The 21,373-nt window shown below is 48.4% G+C and overlaps 2 long non-coding RNA genes across 3 annotated transcripts; one reads left to right on the top strand and one right to left on the bottom strand.

Annotated features, from left to right (window-relative positions):
- Positions 1 to 756: 756 nt before the first annotated feature.
- On the bottom strand, positions 757 to 19,847 carry LOC140696567 (uncharacterized). 2 transcript variants are annotated; one of them, XR_012073040.1, is made up of 4 exons: positions 19,438 to 19,847; positions 7,813 to 8,073; positions 1,923 to 2,117; positions 757 to 939 (listed from the first exon to the last, which is right to left on the bottom strand). It is a non-coding gene; the product is annotated as an uncharacterized lncRNA (long non-coding RNA). The 2 variants fall into 2 exon arrangements; XR_012073039.1 differs by lacking the exon at positions 7,813 to 8,073.
- A 143-nt stretch (positions 19,848 to 19,990) lies between these two features.
- On the top strand, positions 19,991 to 20,852 carry LOC140696565 (uncharacterized). The gene is made up of 2 exons (XR_012073037.1): positions 19,991 to 20,291; positions 20,510 to 20,852. It is a non-coding gene; the product is annotated as an uncharacterized lncRNA (long non-coding RNA).
- Positions 20,853 to 21,373: the final 521 nt, after the last annotated feature.

The raw sequence follows: 21,373 nt of genomic DNA, 5'->3' as shown, positions 1-21,373 counted from the left end.
CTGCCGATGCCACCATCTCTGCCTCCCATTCCTTCCTCTGAAGTCCATGGCCCTCATGATCTCAATCACACTAAATTACACTGCTCCGGATGGTCAAATGTCTTCCTCAACTAGAATGTACCCCCCTTGTGGGCAAGAACCAACTTTTATGCCACCTTCTCCATCACAACTCCCTTGGCCACTGTATCATTACCTGGCTGTATTTTTCCCCTAGCACTCACCAGTATCTGAAATAGTTGACTCATTTATCACCTGCCTGTCCACTAGACTAACATTTTGGTTACCTTTCCTGCCCTACCCCCTAGTATCTAGAAAGGTGGGTGCCAAAGAAATTATGGGCCCTCTGTAAATACTTGGGAGAAGGGGGATACACCTCTTCAGCACCCCCCCTCCATGGCCAGCACGGGTCTGAGCATATCTCGAGCTCAACACAGGCTTTCTTGTCGATCAGTGGGGTGATTGACTGGTACACAGGGCCAGATCCTGTCAACAGATGGTCAGGGATTGGACTGTGAAGGCCCCAGGTGTCTGGCCCGAATGGGCACAAGGCATGGCTGATTTTATGGGCCCACTCATGGTTGCTGATCGTAGCAGTACCAACAGAAATGGCTTCAGTTACAGAGGACGGCACCATCCATCACCAGTGTCTCTTGTCGCTCTGCTCTGAAAACCGATTTCTATGAAAGAGGATTTTGATGGGAAGGCGAGGTCTGTGCAGTGGGAGTCAAAGATAAAGAATGAGGGATGCTTTTGAGGTCTTTGAGTAATTTTTATTTTTAATTGAGGAAGCAAATTCTGAATGGGGAATTGGCAGGTTTTCTCCTCCCTCAATTTTCAGATGAGATACATCTTGGTTCCTCATTAGGATTCTAGGTTAGGCCATCAATTTCCTTTTAAGCAGAAGTCCATTTGGTGAGGATGACTTTTGTCTCAACCTATCTGATAAGAACAGACCATGCAGCAATGCTGCGGAGGGTCAACGCAACCCCCGCCTAAATCTTCTTGTAGGGCACTGTACAACCAAGCAGATCCCAGAAAAATCCCAGGACAGGGTCCCTGGTTCCCCTAACCCTGCAAGTGGGACATCCATGGAACAAATGGACCCACTGAACAGAACCTGGCATCTGGAGACCAAGCTTTGTAAGTTGCAGGGGCAGCTATAGGCTTCCTGGAGGAGGCAGTCAGATGGATTTCAGAAGACGGATGGGGCTTCCTTGCCCAGAGAGGAGGGTGAGGTGGTCCAGGTGGAGGCAGGTGTGAACATGGTGTGGTAACAGGGAGGAAGGAGATGGAGACAGCAGTGGGTTTGCCAGGAGTGAGGAGGGCCCTTTTAAAAGGGAGGCTGGGAAGTGAAACTTTGTGACCTAGGGGACTCCTCCAGTCATACAGCTGGTAGTGGTAGAGCTGGGGGAGTTTAGCTCAACTGGCTTAAGTACCAGAAGTGCCAGTCCGCAGGATGTGATGTGACTCAGTGAAGGTGGGTGGTGAGGTCGCATGTAGTGTCCTTGTCCAGGCTCCTCAGTGACTTGGTCCCTTACCTCTAGCTGGTCCCCTTGCCCTTCTTGGTACCAGGACACCCACCCTCAAACTGCCCAGTGAGTGGAGTCTGGAGCCACAACCACGCATCTGACATAGGGGGAGGGTCCACGGCTCAGACCCAGCAGGAGGCTTTAGTGGCACCTCCAGCTCCTGCCTAGATCCCGTTTCTTCGACTGAGAGAAGCTCTCAGCTTTCAACCTGGCTCTGGACAGGACAGAACCAGACACAGTCAGAGGAATGTGCATCCATGATGGATACTCTCCAGCCCTCTCCTACTGAGCTCCTTATCCGGTTGAGATGGAGATGATCACATTCAGTAGTTTGGGACCTAAAAATAGTTCAGCTTTACTCCACTGGGTTAGGGAATCTCCGAGAAAACTCACCGAAAGAAAGAGGCTAAGATGAGAGGCGTCTCTCATTATCAGTAGGGGCCCATCCATCGGTCCTAGCACGTAGACCATCAAGAGTGGCTTCACTTTCTCCATTTCTTATGCCCCTCTCCTTTTGGCAATAAAGGCGTGCTTTTAAATGGTTTTACTCTTGAATGCTTCTCTCTCTATTGCTAAAAATGACTTCTTCTGAAAAACAAGAAAATCCAAGAAAATTGCATGATTTAGTGGTGTAAAATCCTGTATTTAGTGATTTCCTGTCACTTCTGTGGTCCAGGGCCAAGTAATTGCTCTAATTTCCCTCAGGAGAAACAAGTAAGAAACTGTATTTAAAAAAGATCTAAGTGTTCTGCCTTTGTCTGGTGTCACTGATAGTAATTCCATCAAAATACTAAGGTAGGCGGGAACCCATTTAATCCTTATAGCAACATGCGAGCTGCTGCTACCTTTGTTTTTCGAAAGAGGGCATCCAGGTTCGGAGAGACTGGGGAAGTGCTTGAGGTCACTCAGGTGCGAAATGTGGGCTGACGTTCACACCTGGGTTCACCTTGTCTCCAAGACTGTGAGTTTTTGCCATTAGACTACCTGCCACTGTCGCGTAGGAAGGCCACTGCTTTCACCAAAGAATCCCCAACCTCTCGCCAACCTGGCGAGTTTTACAGAACATGACATCGATACCCATTAATTCATAAAGTCACCAATCTCCTTCAGAAAACCCACTGATCAAGAATTATAACCTTGTAATTGACACATTCTTATTTAATTACAAAGGCTCTGGAGATGGAATGTAATTTCATGCTACGTCTGCTTGGCTTGCTTATTGCTTTAAACCAACTATATCACTGAAAGTATTTAAAAGAGAAATTGCTCCAGGGGATACAAAATCCTTAGATGTTTGCATCTAAATAAACTGGCAGTGCCATTAAAGGGCAGAAAAAGGAATATTATCAAGCAGTCTGTAATTAAAGTATTGATTCTTTCTGCATGAATAAAAAGCAAAGATGTGTTAATTAGCGATTAATATAACCTAAGATTAGGCTAGAAAGATACTAAAGTGAAGCACTCAATCCAGTGTGGAGTGGTATATTGTTTTCCAATTAGAAGGTTTCTATTTGAGGAAAAATTGTAACAAGACAAGTTCATGTTTCTACTCCACTTGAAGCTGGAATTATTTTTCTTAAGAGTTTGGAGCTTTTTTTTTTTCTGACATATCTGTGAATTTCTGGAGCTGCGGGAGGGGTAGGAAAACACAGCCATTTTGTGTTGGAGAAAAGCATTAACTCTGGGTTCGCACAGTCATCGTTGCAGGCTAGGAGGTGGTCACGCAGTGGACCAGCTCTCAGATCCAGCTCCTGTATCTTCACTGAGGAGGGTGACATCTTCCGCAAGAGACACACCATTTCATTCCACTAGGAGGTTCAGAGGGTGAGTGGCCATGTGGAGGACTTGGAGCAGGTCCTCTTGGCTTCCCCCTGGGGGACTCTGAGTGTTGAGGTGGGGCAGGACCAAGAGCAGTGAGCTGCAGAGGGAAGGTGGGACTGGAATCCGGGATCTGCCCCTTTGCAGTGGGTGCTCTAGAAAAGCACCAGCCGTGGACCTCTTTTGCTTATTGTCCTTCAAAGCAGTCGAGTCTCCATGCAAATTGGTATGAATGAATTCAGCAACAGTCGAACAGCTACAAAACTTGGACCAATCTAACTCCACAAAATCAGCTGTTTTCTTTGACCTGTTAGGCGGCTGTCCAAGGGGCTTCCCTGAACAAGTCACATTCCCACTGGTCCCTTTGAGAAATGAATGTCATGTTCAGATGGATTTCACATGGCTCCAACATTTAACTGATCTTACGGAGGAGGGTTTAATACACTGCTGATTAGGCATTCCACTTGCAAACTCTCAACTTAATGCTATGGAGAGACGCTTGCGTAGTCAGAAAGACAGCAGTGAAAATCATCGTGCAGGTGGAGCAGAGTGGGGTGGCTGCACGGGGGAGCAGCCTGCATCAGGGTGCTGGGGCAGCTGGGAGTACTGGGGGTTTCCAGCAGACTAAAGTTTGGCCCTGCACGCGGGAGACTGGGGAGAGCTGTCCATGGTGGCACCTAGGAAAAGGGCCCTTCTGCAGAAAGATGCTGGAGGTGCTTTCACGTGCCTCAGGGCTGGGGAGATGCTGAAGACAGACACATCTTCCCATCAAGGGAACTTCAGGTGTGAAAGTCCTCTGAGGGATTTCACCCACCATTCCTACGGAGAGTTGTCTCCAGACCCCCAGCTGAACCTGGAGATCCCTGGTGCTAAGGCATTGGGGGATGATGGGTTAAACAAGGGTGCTCCTGTCCCTCACATCCCCTTCCTTCCCTGAGCTCCAATGTCACAGTGATCAGCTGCCCTAACTAGGAGGCAGGTGGGGTCACAGAAGGGAGAGATGGCCAAGCAGGGAAGCCCACCTAACCCCTCACCATCCCCTCCCACCTCCAGGCACCGGCCAGCAACACGCCTGAGCTGGGAGGAAGGAGGTTCCATTGTAACTGAGAATGAAGTCCTTGAATAGTACAGGGACCTGGATGTATTTATTACTGAACCCAGAGTGTATCTGTGGCTTAAAGCTACTGGGGCCTCTGTTACCTGAGGGTGTACAGTGGGGCGCGTGGGCATGGACGACCCACCCAAGGGGGTTTGAACAAGCAGAGTGGGGCAGGCAGGGTTAGAATGACATCCTAGAATCCTGCCTGTTCACAAATCGGTCACACGGGTGGGTCTGTGGCCCCATCCTGTGTAAGGAGTTATGCTGATGACCTCACACATTGCCTGCCACCTGACCCTCCTCACAGCAGACCCATGAGGTGGGTGCTGTCCATCAACCAACACTCACTGGCTCTACCAGATGCAGGGCCCAGAGCCTCGGCCAAACTGAGGATCCATTTGCTCCGAGCTCTAAACACAGTTGTACTGTGGGACACCACCACCCCATAAACGAAACATGAGACCTTGTCTGGAAGTCTCTGGGGTTGGAACGTTCTTATTTTGTGCTCCTTTTACAAAGTACAGGAAGGACATCTGAGTCTCCCCGGGACACCAGGGGGCTCAGCTGAGTTCTGGGCCACTGGAGCAATCGGTTTGCACGGCAAGGGCTGTGTTTTCTGCCTCTTTCTATTGCATCCAGATTTAACTGGCAGGACCGAGTGGCTGGAGGCTTTCTCCCCATCACACCAGGCAGGGTGCCACCCTAGCAGGTGGGCACCACGGGATGTGTGCCAGGGAAGCAGGAGGTCTGAGGGGTAGAGTCCAGACAGCTGTCACCGAGCATCTGCACAGCCCCTCCCAGGTGATGGCGGTGGAGCAGTGAAGTCTGCTGGCCCTGAGTCACTGCCCCACCATCCTCCACTGTATCTCCTCCCCAGGCAGCTGCTGCTCTGTCTCCTGGGGACCTTCTGTGATTGCATTTGTCTTTGGCCTTTTTGCTCATTGAGAAAAGGTTAGTCAGCAGCATCTCCTTTGAGGGACCTGCTCCTGACTGGGGCTTCCAATGGAAGGGCAGGGTGGGTTTTAAGGAGGGACATCCCCCACCGCCACGTGCTCCCTACCCCCAGCACATCCTCTCTGGGATGGGGCAGAGTTAGCATCCACCCAGGCTCCATATTTCCTTATGATATGGGACTGAGCATTCTCATTTCTGTACTGTGACTGTATCTGAGAATTCGCCATCCCAGAAGGTTTTATTTCATAAGAGAGATATGAGATTCTTTACATAGCCTGCACTTGTGTTCAGGGGCAGGGAAAGGAGTCCCCTGCACCTCCCCCCGCCGCCATGGCCCTGAAGTCATGAATTTGACAAGAGACAGTAGGAGGCAGAAATAACATTTGGTTTCTGAGGGTATCCCAGGGGTCCTCCGTGATCAGTGTGCTGGTTTTGTACACACACCTGCTCCCAATTTGCCACATAAAACTTGGATCTGAACCCGAGCCCTGCCGTCCTCCTGGTCTCCTGTCAGTGAGCTTGCTTTCAGAGCTGTGACATCAAGAGCCAGCCTTAGGCAAAAAGAGCTCTTTGATTCCCGCCTACCTGCCTCTCCTGGCCTTTCTAATCTCCCCTCTTCTCTCCTTGCTCTCCGCACGCATCCCCCCCGGCCTTCAGGATGCTGTCTGCACGACTGGAGGCACACAGGTGTGGTCTGAGCAGCTAGGGGCCGTAGGGACTGCTCTGAGCAGGGCTGACAACCCCATCTCATGGACCAGTGGGGTCTCAGCTCTCAACCTCCACCACACCCTCACCTCCCACCCAGTTGGCTCCTCCGTGTCCCTTTGATTTATCGCAGCAAAGGTCTGAAGCAGCTCCTTAGGAGAGGTGGGGAGGGGTCCCCCAGGGGAGGGCCTCCAAGAAGCAGGCTAATGTGGACTGGGCAGCAGTGCTGGGTGACTTTGCTTCCAGGCCCGTGAACGGTCCCCTGACAGGGGAAGTGTTGCTGTGAAAAGGCGTGCTGGGCACAAGCCAATACAGCAGGATCTGCCCTTGGGGTATCTGCAGTTTTGGGGTCATGTTTGGGGTCAGTTTTGCTCAGACGATGGTGGAGTGGAGCCCTGTCTGAGGCTGAGAAATCGGGAAGAGCACTAGGCATTTCACGAAGGGGATTTAGTGCTGGGAGCTGTGCACATGGGTCTTGGAGGGCTGCAATGGAGTGGAGAGGAGGCACTGTGGGGGCCGGGGGATGAGTGTGTAAAAAAGCAGTGTTCACTGCTCAGGATGATGGACAAAGGGAGTGTGACTGGGTTCACAAACCAGTAGCTCAGAGAAGGGGCCCCACAGAGCCGGCGGGTCCCAGCTGGAGCTGATGCCTTTGCACCTTAGAAGCTCAGGGGATGTCCTCTGGGAAGCTCAGAACTTTGAAGAGGGGCACTGCCTGGTTAGCCTCTGGAGGGGTCACTGTGAGGGGGGTTCTCTATGTGACAAAATGAGCTGGGACTGGAGCCACCTCTGCTGCTGGAGCTCCCTTTCCTGGGGCAGTGTTGGGAGGACCAGCCAGCAAACGGAGGGAGCCCACCTCTGCCCCCACCTCCTGTCTTGCAGCCTCCCTCCAGTGGCCCTATGGGCAGAAGTGAGCTGATGAAGGAAACATGCCACTTGCTGGGCCCCAGTCCTGATGCCTCAAGGTGGAGGACAGAAGGTAGATGTGGAGGCGAGAGATGGTTCCTTAGTAACAGGCATGGCTGGGACTGGTTCTGCTCCGGAGCTGAGCACACTGACTTGATGCTAAGCCAGAGTCTCTGTCACTCAAGGTCAGAGCCAACAAGTATCAGACTTGTGACATGGAGCTCAGCATGTAAAGGAGTTTTCTGGTCTGGTGAGGGGAATACAGGTTTAGGAGTCACCGTGTTGTGGGTCCATATTCGACCCACCGCGCACACACAGTGTGGAGCTGTGCACAGCACCCAGGGCCTCTAGGCCCTCCTTTCTTCATCTGTAGGATGTGGTTCTGGCGCTCTCCTTTCAGAGACGGCTGTGAGATGCTGGGCAGAGTATCTGGCCCCTGTTCTCTGTCTACGAGTTTTCACACCTGTGTGGACAGGGGAGTCTACCTGGGGTCCTGGTTCTAAAGGATCAGGACATCAGCCACTGCAGCTCCCGCCCCACCTCCCCAGCCCATGGTGCACCCTGACAAGAATTCTGGGTTGAAAAAAAACAGGACACTGGCCCTAGAGAACTAAGATTCATATCTAAGGAATAATTTCAATAAGCCCAGACACTTGCATCTTCCAATACCTTTTAAAAAAGCACTAAAATCGTTACCTTGAGATGTCTTTCTTGCAATTAGCAGTAATAGTTTGATATTCAATTATACACATACATACATATTTAGCAAAAAACTCCTGTGTATCCTGGCTCCTCCCTTACCTCCTCAGAGCTACCGAGAGGCTGTCTCCCAGGCTGTAGTCCTTGGTAAGTTCCTCCAGTAAAACCTAATGCACAACTTCTAGGTTGGGTGTTTTCTTCCATTGACACCTGATGCTACACAACTCAGATTCAGGTTCCATTTGAGGTCAAGATGGCTTTAGAGTCACAGCTGTGGATTGCTTCTTTGCTGACCAAGCGCAGACTTGTTGGGCTGGTTTCTGGATTGTCTTTGTCAGGTGAGGCTTTTGTCTCAGAAGTGACCTGGGGGGAATGCAGAGGGGCCAAAGGCAGGGCTGTTCTGTAGGGTGGTATCAAACCCCTTACCGTGGTAAAGTGGCACGTTCCTCAAACAATGAGGCCAGCCCTCAGGATCTCCTTGGAGTGAAAAGTGTGATTCCTCCCCTTGCATAACTTGGATTTTGTCTGTTCCTAAGCTAATTAGCTGTGAGAGGGGGAAAAAATTACCCCAAGAGATTGCATTTTCATTCTAATTTTTAACGCATGGTTTGAAAGCCCAGTCCTGGTGAGATGCTGGAGGAGCTGTGGTCCTTTCTGAGGGGCTTTAAATGCAGCCTTGTTTTCCTTCCTTGAGGGGAGCCCTTCATTCCTGGGAGCCCCCTCGCACACACCAATGAGCACACGCGCACATGCTGCACACGTGTCAGCCACACAAAATCAGTACGTAAATTTGCAGAAGGTTATAAAAGATCCACAGACAGAAATGAGATTCCCTAGCCAGGGCTGCCAAGAGTACTTGAAAGAGAGTTCTTTCTTTTTCTCTCCCTGACTCTCTCTTTTGGTTTTCTTCAAATGGCTCCTTTGTGGGACATAATTTTTTGCTTTTTTTAAACTTAAAATAGCATTTCCCCCAAACTCCTCAGGGAAACATTAGTTCCAAAAGGGTCTCAGTAACATTACACAGAAAAGAAAGTTCTGTGGTTAAATAAATTTGGTTAGCACCCAGTTAAACAGGGTTCTATCTTTTGCAGGACTCCTCTGAGCCTTTGCCTGATAAAGTACTCCTGGAACCATATATATAACAGATATATACATATATAACATACATAACATTCATAGACACACATACATCACACATGCAACACACACAGCACATGTAATACACATATAACACATGACACACAAATATGCACACATATAACATACATGCATGTATACACATATACACATATAACATGCATACATACATATGTATAAGATAGTACATATCCATACATATATACATATGTAACACTTGTAGCAGATACACACACAACACATATGTGACACATGTAACACACATACATATAACACACATAGATACACACAACACATATACATATAACACAATGTAACACTTATAACTTACATGCACATACATGACATACAAAATACACATATAATGTACACATAACATACATACATATACAACATACATGTATACATGTATAACATATGCACACATATAACATGCATACATATATATGTATAACATATTACAGATCCATACGTATATACATATGTAACACTTGTAACAGATGCACACATATATCACATGCATACATAGATAGATATATAACATATATGTAACACATATATAAGACATATATAGCAGATATACAGTGTGTGTCTGAGTGCTGAGCACATAGTGCATGACTGAAAAATAGAAACGATTGTGAGGATGATGGCTTGTATCTACAACTGTGTCGATCCTCAGCTGGGAATGAATGGTACCCAGTGGGAGTTGGCAGAGGTGACTTGAGGAGAGAATTCACTGCTTCCTAGAGAGAAGGGAGACAGACGAGGTCATATACACTTCCCATGAGATAGGTTCGTGTTACGAGCTGGAACATGAAATCTTTCTGTTCATTGCAGAATATAAATACACTCACTGAAGGATAGAAAGCTGGTGGAGGAAATCGAATAGCGTAAAGGCAGCACAAAGGAGAGATAAAGTACAGAGCCAGATAAAAGGACACATTTTCATAGCAAGTGAACCCACACAGCATCTCATCCACCATTTTTCTGATTGTGTTTTAGAGTTTATTGCAGCTGAGAAAATCGTGAACCAGATGACCGGCTTCAAGGATGAGAGAAAGGGGGTTGCCGCTCTCCTCTTATCTTGCTGTGAAGACCACAGGCACAAGCCAAGCCTTTCAGAAATGAAAAGAAACAACTGGAGCCTGCATCTCTCAGCCTCCATCAGAGCTGGTCTCTAGCCCTAACCCTAACACCGCACCCTTCTCTCCCATGGCTTGTTTGGGACGACCACGCGCTTTGTCCACCCTCATGGACACCCTGGGCTGCTGCAGTATATTTACATAATGGAATACTATTCAGCCATAAAAACAATAAAATAAAGCCATTTGCAGCAACATGGACGGACCTAGAGACTGTCATTCTAAGTGAAGTAAGTCAGACAAAGACAAATATCATATGATATCACTTATACTTGGAATTAAAAAAAAGGAACAAATGAACTTATTTACAAAACAGAAGCAGACTCACAGACATAGAAGACAAGCTTATAGTTACCAAAGGAGAAAGAGGTGTGGAGGGATAAATTGGGAGTTTGGGATTTGCAGATACTAACTACTATATACAAAATAGATAAACAACAAGTTTCTACTGTATAGCACAGGGAACTGTATTCAATATCTTGTACTAAACTATAATGAAAAAGAATATGAAAAAGAATATATATGTGTGTATAACTGAATCACTCTGCTGTACATCAGAAACTAACACAACGTTGTAAATTGACTACACTTCCATTTAAAAAATTACATAATTAATTAAATTAAATAAAAATAAAACCCCAGAGTGTATTCCTCCATAGCCAAAGATATTTATCAAAGTGCTATGTGTAACAGCCAAAACTGAGGACAGCTCATACGTCCAATAGCAACAATTTTGGTAAATAGATTGTGGTCCCTCTACACAGTGGGCTCCTAACCAGTCACTAAAAATGAGACCATGGGTACTTCTTGGTTCCAAAAGATGTTCATGAGATATTAGTGACAAAAAGCAAGTTGCTGAAGTTGAATAGTGTGATCCCATTTTTAAAATTAATTAGAGAAGAGAAAAGCATTTCCAAAGACTACCTGTCAGGTTGCCAACAATACAGAGCTCCTGGGACTTGAATCATCGGATGATTTTTCATTTCTTCTTCGTACTTTTTTACTTTTTTAGATTTACATATTTGCTAAAATAAAAAATGACCAATAAAAATACTAAAATATGGCCATTGTCTCAGGTTCTAAAAATGCGGATTAATGTTTTTTATTCTTATGCTCACACTTCAGCAGTTTAGAAAAGCCTTTGGTGACAGTTTCACTGATAATTGAAAGATAAATAAACTTACACATGATGAGAGTTCCTAGGTTTGATGCTGACTCTGCCTCCGACACTGTGAATTCAGCAGTGACCTCCCTGCTTTCTAGAGTGAAGGGGCTGAAGGAGATGTCTGAGGCCCAGCTCTGATGCCCACTTTGATGCTGTTCCTGCCAAGCCACCCTCTGAGCCGCGCAGGGAATATCCACTGCCTTTGCAAGCATGGGGTCAAGTCCATTTAGAAACAGATCGTGAGGAAGGGGGAAAAAAAACAAGTCACGTTCATTTGCTTCATTACAACAATTTAATAGGAACAACCATTAAAAAAAAAAGGGAAATGTCGAGTGGGCTATTAAAGGCCTCCAGCAGGAACGGGTGCATCTAGGTGCAAATGGCAAATGGGAGTGATCTCCAGAAAGAAATACAGAGGGGTGTGCTCGCTGCAGCAGCTCAAACACCATTTTCATTTAGATCATACGAGAGGCTGAGACCCACGGCAGCCACGCGTGGCTCCGAGAGGAATCTTGTCATCCCCTAAACGCAGACGATGTCCTCCTGCCATTGGTGCAATGTAGCTCAACGTTGGAGTACTGGGGGTGGTTCTGGGCCAGTGCTATGCGAGGGCCCGGTATTCAGACTGTCGTCACAGGTCTCAGCCAAGAGAAAGAGTGGCAGGAGCATGTCATTAGTGTAGAGGAACGCACAATAGAGGAGTGACAGCAGCCCCTGCTGAGAGCTGCTGGGCCTGCAAATGAGTGCGTGCGAGCCCGATGGATTAGGGGTTAGGAGAGGGTCCTGGGAGTCAGCGTGTTCTGTCCAGGGCATCCACAGTGTCTGTCCCCACAAGAGCCCAGTGCGGGGAGCAGGGGCAGCTCTGGAGGTGTGCAGGGACCAGAAAGAGCCTTTCCCTGGGCAGTTGCAGGCTCACATTTCCTTCCAAACTCAGGAAACAGCCCCTCCATCAGCTGGAAATCTAGGGACCAAGAAAATACATCCAGGGACCTGCCTTTGACCCCTCCCCACACCACCCCACACCCCGTACAACGCATCTCTGGTGGCCTATTTGTGAGAATAGCAGTCTTTCCACAAGCCACCTTTGAAATTGGAGATTGCTGGGAGGAAACCACCGGGAGGGGGACGGGGAGGGACGAGGGTGTCCCTGGGCCAACACTCCCTGACTCCTGACTTCATCCTTGGCCATCTGACCGCGTCACGGTAGGAAAGTTTGCTTTTCCTGCTTCTAGTTATCCACACCAAGTTCTAATTTGCAACTTGTTTAAAGGTATCTGCATCCATTTAAATTAAATGTGCAGGAAATAATTATCTGGTAATTTTCCAGTGGAGGGAAAAAACCCAGAACAAGCCACGTCCATGCCTTGGTGCCACCTGTGGACCCTCACGGTCCAGGACTGGGGTTGCGCCTGTCCCGGTGCCAGGCAGGGCTCTGCTCACGGTCAAGGAGAGAGAGGCAGAGCAGCTTAGCACCTTCCGTGCTCTACCCTGAAAGAGACCTTCCTCCTGGGACTTGGAAACGAGGAGGGTGTAGGGGAGCAGGATGTCAGCAGGTGGGCTCTGGCAGGACTGCTGGGGAGAGACGGCTGTGTATTCCTAGATCACAAGGAATGTGAGTTCTTTTCCTGAAGGTGGTTAGCAACCTTAATTCCCATCAAGAAGAGGGGGGAAGCTAGTCTAGAAACAAAGAGGCATCTCCCAGTGTGGACTCCCCACCAGCCATTAACTTGCCTCGAGACTTGGTTCCACTAGAAGACAGATGCCTCCCAATGGGCTGAGGCTCTTGTGAGCTGCAGGCTAGTTTTTCGGATCCCAGACAGGAAAGGAGTGGGAGCTGGAGGCTTCGTGTTGACTCTGTGTTTGGAAAGAGGCTCAGCTTTTCTAGAATCCAGCATCCTCTTTCATAAATGAGGGAGGCTAGCAATGCTTTCCTTGACTGATAACAAAGGACTGACAGACGTAACTGGTGCTGACCCTCCCCCTCCATCCTGCCTTCACAAAGGTGATGGCTGGAGCTGCAGCAGCCCTCCTGTGGCCATGAGGGGATGGCCAACAAGCACATGTATGTCTGCCTGACATATCTGAGCCACTGAATGAAGTCAGCGGGCAACTGCCTCCAGATTCCTTGTTCAATGAAAAAAAAAAACAGTCTACTGCTTTAAACCACAGTCAGTTGTGTTTTCTGTTACTTCAGCCGAATTCAGTGCTAACTAAAGGAACTTTGCTGTGATAATTCAGTTAGACAATGTGTGGACACTGCACAACACAAAACCTAGAAATGGCAGAAGCTCAATATTGTTAGCCCTTCCTTCTAGCAGACTCCTTGGAAGAAGACCTCTCTCCTAGAACTGAAATACCATCAGAGGGAGTGAAGGTATGCCATGTTTGCAGTGTAGACACGTGAGACCATGAGGATGGGACCATGTGTGCACACCCTCATCCGACAGAGGAGGAAATGGAGGCCCAGAGGAAAAGTGACTCGGCCAAGGTCACCCAGGATGTGAATGGTGGAAATAATAGGTTACTCCCACCCCCAGGGTCCCGATGACATCTGCTGACCCCCTTCCAGGGAGGGTCCAAACCCTGGAGAGTGGCTGGGTGCAGGGGCCCGAGTGGCCTGGAGGGGCGCTCAGCCTCAGAGTCTCTCTGTGCTCAGCTTTCCTCTCCGCGTCCCTCCCCACCACTCTCCCCAGTCCGGAGCCCCAGGTCTTCCCACAGTGGTTACTTCTTTGATGGAACTGTACTATACATACAATTTTATAATTGCTTTGTAAAATGTAATCTGGTTATCATCTTTTTAAATAAAAATTTTAATAATGTTATTATAGATTCATTTCCCTTCACTGAATGTATCCTACTTCACTTTACTATAACCTGTTGACGTACATTTGAGATATGGCCAATCATTTTTTGCCGTTAAAAGGAATTATGTGAATGTTTGTACCCACGGAGTTTTTAAAGTATTGCAGAAATTTTCTTCACAATAAAAACCCTGTAGTGAAGTCTATGGGTCAAAGACATGAATATTTAATTGTTAAATTTTAAAAAGTGGTTTTTCAAAAGGGTAGTGCAATGTTTGGCCTCCGTCAGCCATGCAAGAGCACAGTTGTCTCCGCAGTTTTGCTAACTTGGGGTGCCGTGCATCTCTATGGGGGACAGACAGGGGTCTCTGGCCTGGTGCTCCTTGAACTGCACGGTTGCAAGTTTTTTTCCCTCCCTTTAGATCTTTAGAAATGTTTCCCAATTTCTCAATTGCAAAGAAGCTGAGGGGGAGCCAATTCAAAAATTAAGATAATTCACAGAATTGTTTACTTCACTTATTCTTCTATTACCAAAAAAAGTAAGATTGAAGAAACCTTTTTAAAGTCCCAGAAGTACAAAGGAGAAAATCAGCCCCAAACGGCTCATTTATTATTGAATACATTTCACAGGCTGAAAAAGTCAAACTGCGCTGCGTGGAAGGAAAGGGAAGGGGAAGATCTCATTTCCCAATTTCTGTTCTTCTCCCTGGAGGTAACGGTTTCTAAATGTGTCTTTGATTCTCTCTAGAATGAATTTATATACACGCACTTGCAAATTTATAATATTTTGGAGAATCGAAGATACTGAGTGTCAGCCCTTTCTTGGTCTTTCTGAAACGTGTCACCCGGCAGTCTTCACACAAACCTAGCAGCTGCCACCTGACTGGCAGTGGTTGTGGGAGGTTCCAGGTTTTGAGGCATTTTTCTTTAAAGAAATTTTACATAAAGCCTCATAGAGTCTTTGAGGCTTCTTTTCTTCTTTCAAGAAAGTGTATATAGAGCTTCAAAGAATCAATGAAACAGGAAGTATTTATTTCCAAAAATTTTTTTTATCTACACAAAAGGGTCATGTTATTCAGAGCGTTCTGTGTCTTGCAGGGAAGTTAAAAAGTTTGTATGCGGTCACACAACGAGTAGGAGGAGCAGGATTTGAAACGTGATTGTCTGCTGGGGAGGCACACATTTCTAACCACTGTGACATCTCCTCCGAGTGGCACACTTGGGACCCACAGAAAAGGGTTCGAGGGGGCAGAGCAGGACTCCACGTAAGGGACAGTTCCAGCAGTGGGGTCTGGGTAGAGGATGGCGTGCGGGTGAAGTGAGCTGGATGCGTCACATTTCGGGGAAACGACCTTCCGTTCTAGAATAATGGAAATATTGCATTCCAGATGGTGTGCCTGCAAGCCATCTCACTCTGAGACCTGAGGAGCTCTCCCAAGACACGCTCAGAGGCAGGTCTAGCGGTTGGGGGTCAAGTGCACTTTGGTTGAAGGCAGGAAGTGGGGTAATTGTGTTAACTCTGGCCATGACTCACAGTAGAACATTGAGCCAATCTCCCCTTTGTGCCTCAGTTTCCTCCTCTGTGAATTGGGAGAAGCTGGCTTCGATGTGAACGAAGGTAACTTCTAACTCAACAATCCCATGACACTTTTTTCAAACCTATGGTTTTGTTACGCAGGCTGAAAAATCTTACTGGAAACTGATGTTCAGGGACGACATCTCAGCTTCGGCTCGGTGGCAGCCCTGGGACTTTTCCTATTAAAACTCTCAAAAGGAAACCCATGGCCATCCTTCCTCATCCTTTCAAGACTTCAGGGAGCTGACAGCAGACACGTGAGCAAAGGTGGAGGGTCCGAGGTCACAGCGGGCTCATTTGGAGCAGAAGACGTGATGCTGGAGATTCCTCTGTGCAGATGGATCCCTGACAGGACAGCCACCTGTCTGTCCTCCCAGAGCTCACGTTCCGCCAGGGAGATGGGTGAATAAACCCAGAAGACACACATTGTTGTGTGAGGTAGTGATGGCTTAATGTGCATCATGGAGACAGGGTGGGCGAAAGGCCTGAAGTGACCATGGTGAGGTTAAGTGGCTAGTTTATTTTATTTTATTTTATTTTTCAAATGGAGGTACTGGGGATTGAACCCAGGATCTCGTGCATGCTAAGCACATGCTCTACCTCTGAGCTATACCCACCCCCCGGGGGCTCTTTTAGGTAGGATGGTTGGGACAGCCTCTTGGATGAGGCCACATTTGAATGAAGGGACAAAGTCTTTCAAGGTGTGTGTGTGGAATAATATCTGAGTTTTATCCTAGTTCTATGGGGAGGCCATTGGAGGGTTTGAGAAGAAATGAAGAGAGTTCTGACTTACGTTTAAATCCAGCTGCTGTGTGAAGAGTTGATTTTAGGGGCAAGGTTGTGGCAGAGAGTGCAGCTAGGAGGCTCGAGCAGTGTCTGGAAGAAGTGGAGGCCTTTGAGACTGGGAGGGTGGGAGATGGATGGACTCCAGATATATTATTTTGGAAGAAGAGCCAAGGGGATTCACCGTCAGATCAGTGTGAGGGGTGAGGGAAGGAGAAGGGATGAGAGTGGCAGAGGTTTTCATCTGCACCTGGATGGACAGACATTCACTCACTGAGGAGGAGCCTGGGCGGAGGGGCAAATCCCGACCACTGGGGACCTGCGTTTAGACGTCCAAGGGGAGGTGGTGGGCGTGGAGATGGATATGAATTCGGATCTCAGATTTGTGGTCAGGACCAGGGAATATCTGGAGGGTTTGGGATCCAGCAGCTTGTCTGTGGATGCTATGAAGGCCCTGGGACTGGGTGGGTGTGAGGCAGCCCTGCAGCGAGCTGAGCTGGGGGAGGGGGGTCACATCCACGCCACTCTGGGTCGGCTCCAGGTTTGGAGAAGGGTTGGGAGGGCCCCTCTGTGGCCTGAAGTCTCGGCCAGTCTTCCCAGAGAGCTCTAAACTCTGGGAATTATCGGGCAGGTGATACCATTAATAAAGCTAATCCTTTCTTCCTCATTTAAAGTCATTGTTAAACTCTATTTCCTTATTTTATTTTATTTTAATTAAATTTTTAAATTGAAGTATAGTTGATTTACAACGTTGTGTTAGTTTCTGGTGTACAGCATTGCGATGCAGGCATACATGTGTATATTCTTTTTCATTATAGGTTATTACAAGAAACTGAATAGAGCTCCCTGTGCTGTGCAGTGGGGCCTTGTTGTTTATCTATTTTATATACAGTCGTGTGTATCTGCTAATCCCAAACTCCTGATTTGTCCCTCCCCACTACTTCTTTCTCCTTTTGGTAACCATAAGTTTGTTTTCTGTGTCTGTATGAAATATTGATTGATTGACTTTGTGCCAGGCGGTCTTCTAGGTCTGGGGATTATAACCATGAACAAGAACTTGTCTTCTTAGAGTTTACGTTCTGGTGAGAGCAGACAGATAAGAAAAGGGTAAATAAGTAAAAATATAATATAGAGTTAGGAAGTTGTAATGTTATGAAGAAAAAGAAAGCAGAGTGAGGGAACAGGGCCTGGTGGAGCTGCAGGTTTGGACGGGGTGGCCTAGGAAGGCCTTCATGGAGGCCACTTTTGGGCAGGGGACTGAGTGAAGTGAGGGAGGAGTCATGTGAGGGTCTGGTGGGACTGATCAGCAGGAACTGCCGTGCAAAGGCCCTGAGGTGGGAACACGGTGTCCTTCGCAGGCAGCCAGCAGGGAGGGCACCGTGGCTGGAGCTGCCTGAGGGCCAGCAGGCTGTAACAAGGGCTTACCTGTTATTGTGCGGGAGCTGGGGCACTGGCGGCTTCTTTGTAGAGGAGTGACAGGTCTGACTTACATTTTCAGGGATCAGTCTTTGGGCTGAGTGGATAACGGGTCACAGGGGATAAGAGGGGGTGAGGGGACCCTTCAGGAAGTGGGTGCAGCCAGGTGAGAGATGGAGCTGGATCCAGATGGCAGCAGAGGAGAGATGGTCAGATACGGGATGGATTCTGAGCCTCGGGGATGTGCTGACGGATCAGATGGGGGGTGAGAGAGAATGGGCTGAGTCAGGGCACCTCGCGGAGTTTAAGTCTGAGTCACAGCTTTCTTCCTTCTTCTTTTCTGTCCTCATCAGAAGGAGAGAGCTAGCTTAGAATTCCTTCTTAATTGGGGCTACGTTGTCCCACAGCAAAACCACTCTCCCCATCAAAGAGGGTCGGGGGCCTCCGTTGTCTCCGCAGCCCAGATGGGGGCATCCAGGGCACTGTGTGAGACTCGTGTGTTATCAGCAGCGGTGCAACCCCTCCTGCCTGCCTCTTTGTCCTTTCTCTCCCCTTTCCTCGCCTTTTTAACCTGTGTTGGTAAAACAGACAGTCAGGACAACATCAAAGTGCACAATACTTTTATTCTCCCCACAAGAAGGCTTGTCCTGATAGGTCAGCTTTTGGCAGAGGATAAAGAAGAAAATATCGCTGTGCCCCCAGGCGGCTACCAAGAAACATCGCGCGTTATCTCTGCTGCCCAAGAAGAGAGACAGGGCATCCATCCTCGGGGAGCTCTGGGCTCCGGGAGCGTGTTTCTCGTCCGTTCGTTTTTCTAACGGCAGATGTGAGAGTCCGAGGATCTCCTTATTGAGAGTTTGGTTATGGAAACCAGGTGTCCCCTAGCGTTTATGACTCAAGGGGCCTCAGTCACAGGGTGCCTGCTTCATGCCAGATACTCTCAGAGGATTCCCAGGGAGACAGGGGCAGGTTCAAGTGCTCCTGGAGGCTGTTGGTCATGACTGGGCTCTTGTTTCTGCCAGGAAATGGCTGCAGGGACCAGCTGAGCGTATCTCTGGCAAGAAGATCAGCTCTGGCCTGGGAACCACGGGTACCACGCGGGATCCCTGGGTTGCTGGTGGTCACAAGCAGCCTGAGCCTCAGTGCCCTCCTGGTGGAGGTCCCAGCTGAGACAGAGACCTAGGGAATGGCTTTTTGTTTTGACTGACAGCAAGGCCCATGACAAATCATACAGTGATTCTCAAAGTTCTTGGAGCATATGCCAGGGTTCATTGGTGAAGCAGGCTGGGTCCTTCTGTTTCTCACCCTGGCTCCCCATGACAATTTTGTAATGCTTTTTCCATCCTGTGGAAGTTCCTTCCAGCAATACTTGCTTAACCGCAGGTCACCAGTGGGTGCTCTTTCTTGCCTTAAATCTGCCTCGTCCAACATGGTACCCACCTGAAGTGCAGCTCATCAGAAAGGAGATGGATTGTGAGTGTAAAACACATGGAGATTTCAAAGGCTTCGTATGGTTAAAGAAAGTAAAATATCTCAGCAATAATTTTAAATATTGATTTATGAACATTTTGACCACATTGAAATGATATTATTTGGGATACATTAGGTTGAATAAAATATATTATTAAAATCGATCTCACATTTTTAGGGGGGCACTTCTTAAAAAATGTAGCTACTAGAAAATTTAAAATTATACATATGGCTTACCTTATATTTCTTATTAGACAGTGATGCTCTAAAGAGCAAGGAGGTCATTTCCTGGGAGCCCACCGATGACTTGTCTTAGGCACGATGTTTCCAAGGTGAGGACTCCACCTGTTCCCGTGGCCGCATGTTAAAGCTTGGTCTCCGTAGTGTGACCCCAAGGCCCGCTGTGATGGCCACCTCCTGCCTGCCAGCTGCTACGGAGTGAATGTCTGTGAGCCTCCAAAATTCACAGGCTGGCGCCTTCTCCCCAGGGGATGGTGTTTTTGTTATAGCAGATGGACTGGTTGGACGAAGAAACCATCCTCCCCTCCTGCACTGCCTTCCTTAAACGCCACCCTGTGCCTTGGCCGCCTCCTCTCTCCCCGCCTGCACCGGCGGCCCCTGCCCCTGCCAACACACACGCCCTCCAAGCAGGGGACTCTCCAACCAGTGGGTGAAGCATCTTCTCTTTCGGAACATCAAAGCCACCGCGGCAACAAGGGCAACATTCTAGTGCTTGTTTGTTCTCGGTTTCCAAGACGTCTTCCACTCAGATCGCCTCTTCCATTCTAAAGGGCAGCTCTGGTTTCTCCAAAGGTCCAGAAGGCTTAACCCTTGAGTCTTCTCTCCTCGATATAAAGAAGTAGGACCTTTTCCTCCCTGGATCTCTGGAAGAGCCAAAGAGGGCCAAATCCTCTGCTATGCAGGGAGCTTGGATTAATACCCACGGAGCAGGCGAGGGGAGCAGAGCTTTGAGCTCCATCTCTATACGAGGCATGGCTGGTTCTCTAGATTTGTGCTTTGTCGAATCCTCACAGCAGCCGCCTGGGCAGGTGTTACTGCTAACACTTTGCAGACAAGGAAACTGAAGCCCCGTAAGTTTAGATGACTTGGTCGAGGGCCCTAGGAAGTGGCTGGGTTGGGACTAAACACACAGGCGAGCTTTGAGTTCTTGTCTAGGTCCTGTCTGAGTGGAAGGGGCCTCCTTGCCTTCAGGCGTATTGCCTGCTGTCGCCCCGGTGGCTGGGGTTGTGGGCGACACCGTCAGCCTCTTGCTTTTCACTTGTAATTTACTCTTTTGCTTTGTTCTCAGCAGGAAGATGGGAAACCCTAGCTTCTTCAACCGCTTTTCAAAGTTGAGACAGACTCCCAGTGTGGCCGGGCTCTTGCTCATCACATGCCCTTTGAAGAAACCCAGGCTGCTCACCCACAGGCACCGGGCGACAGTGCCCTTTACCCTCTGTGGCCACTGCTCTGGGTTTCAGATTCACCGAGGACCTCACTCCCACGTGGCAGCCCCAGTTATTATTCCCCATTTGTGTCCACCTGGTGCTTTATCCCCTGTCTTCACCTCCTGGCTCCTGGCATCTCCTCTAGGCTGAGCTTTTATTATCATTTTGTTATTGTTACTATTAAACACTTAACATGAGATCTAACCTTGTAGCAAGTTTTCAAGTGCACAGTACAGTTCTGTGAACTACAGACACAAGGTAGGACTTGTCCATCTTGTATCCCTGGAACTTTGTACCTGAAGACTAGCCTGCCTCCCCGAGCCAGGTCTTGCTCGGGTGACCCATGAGAGCAAGTGGTGACACTGACTTTTCCTGGGGGGAGTTCCCCAGGATGCCCTGCTCCGTGTTTCCCCTGGTCCTTCCCTCATGTCCCATTTTGTGTTGGCTGCCTCCTGCCTTTGGCCTTTCTTGTGTTTCTGTCTTTTTTTTTTTGGAAGGGTGGGGAGAGAGATAATTCAGTTTATTAATTAAATAATTAATTAATTAAAATGGAGGGACTGGGGATTGAACCCAGGGATAGAACACGGCTCTACCGCCACCCCCAGTGTTTTCTGTCTTGATCTCCCTCACGGACTAGAGTGTGGAGCTCCGGAGGCTTGGCTGAGCCTCTGGCTTTTCGTAACCCACGTCCATCCCGGGGTGTGGGATGGGACTCAGGAGGGTGG

This window comes from Vicugna pacos, chromosome 5, assembly GCF_048564905.1.
Source record: "Vicugna pacos chromosome 5, VicPac4, whole genome shotgun sequence".
Taxonomy (NCBI): domain Eukaryota; kingdom Metazoa; phylum Chordata; class Mammalia; order Artiodactyla; family Camelidae; genus Vicugna; species Vicugna pacos.
Note: the sequence above shows the minus strand (reverse complement) of the source record. Positions and strands in the feature narration are given on the sequence as shown.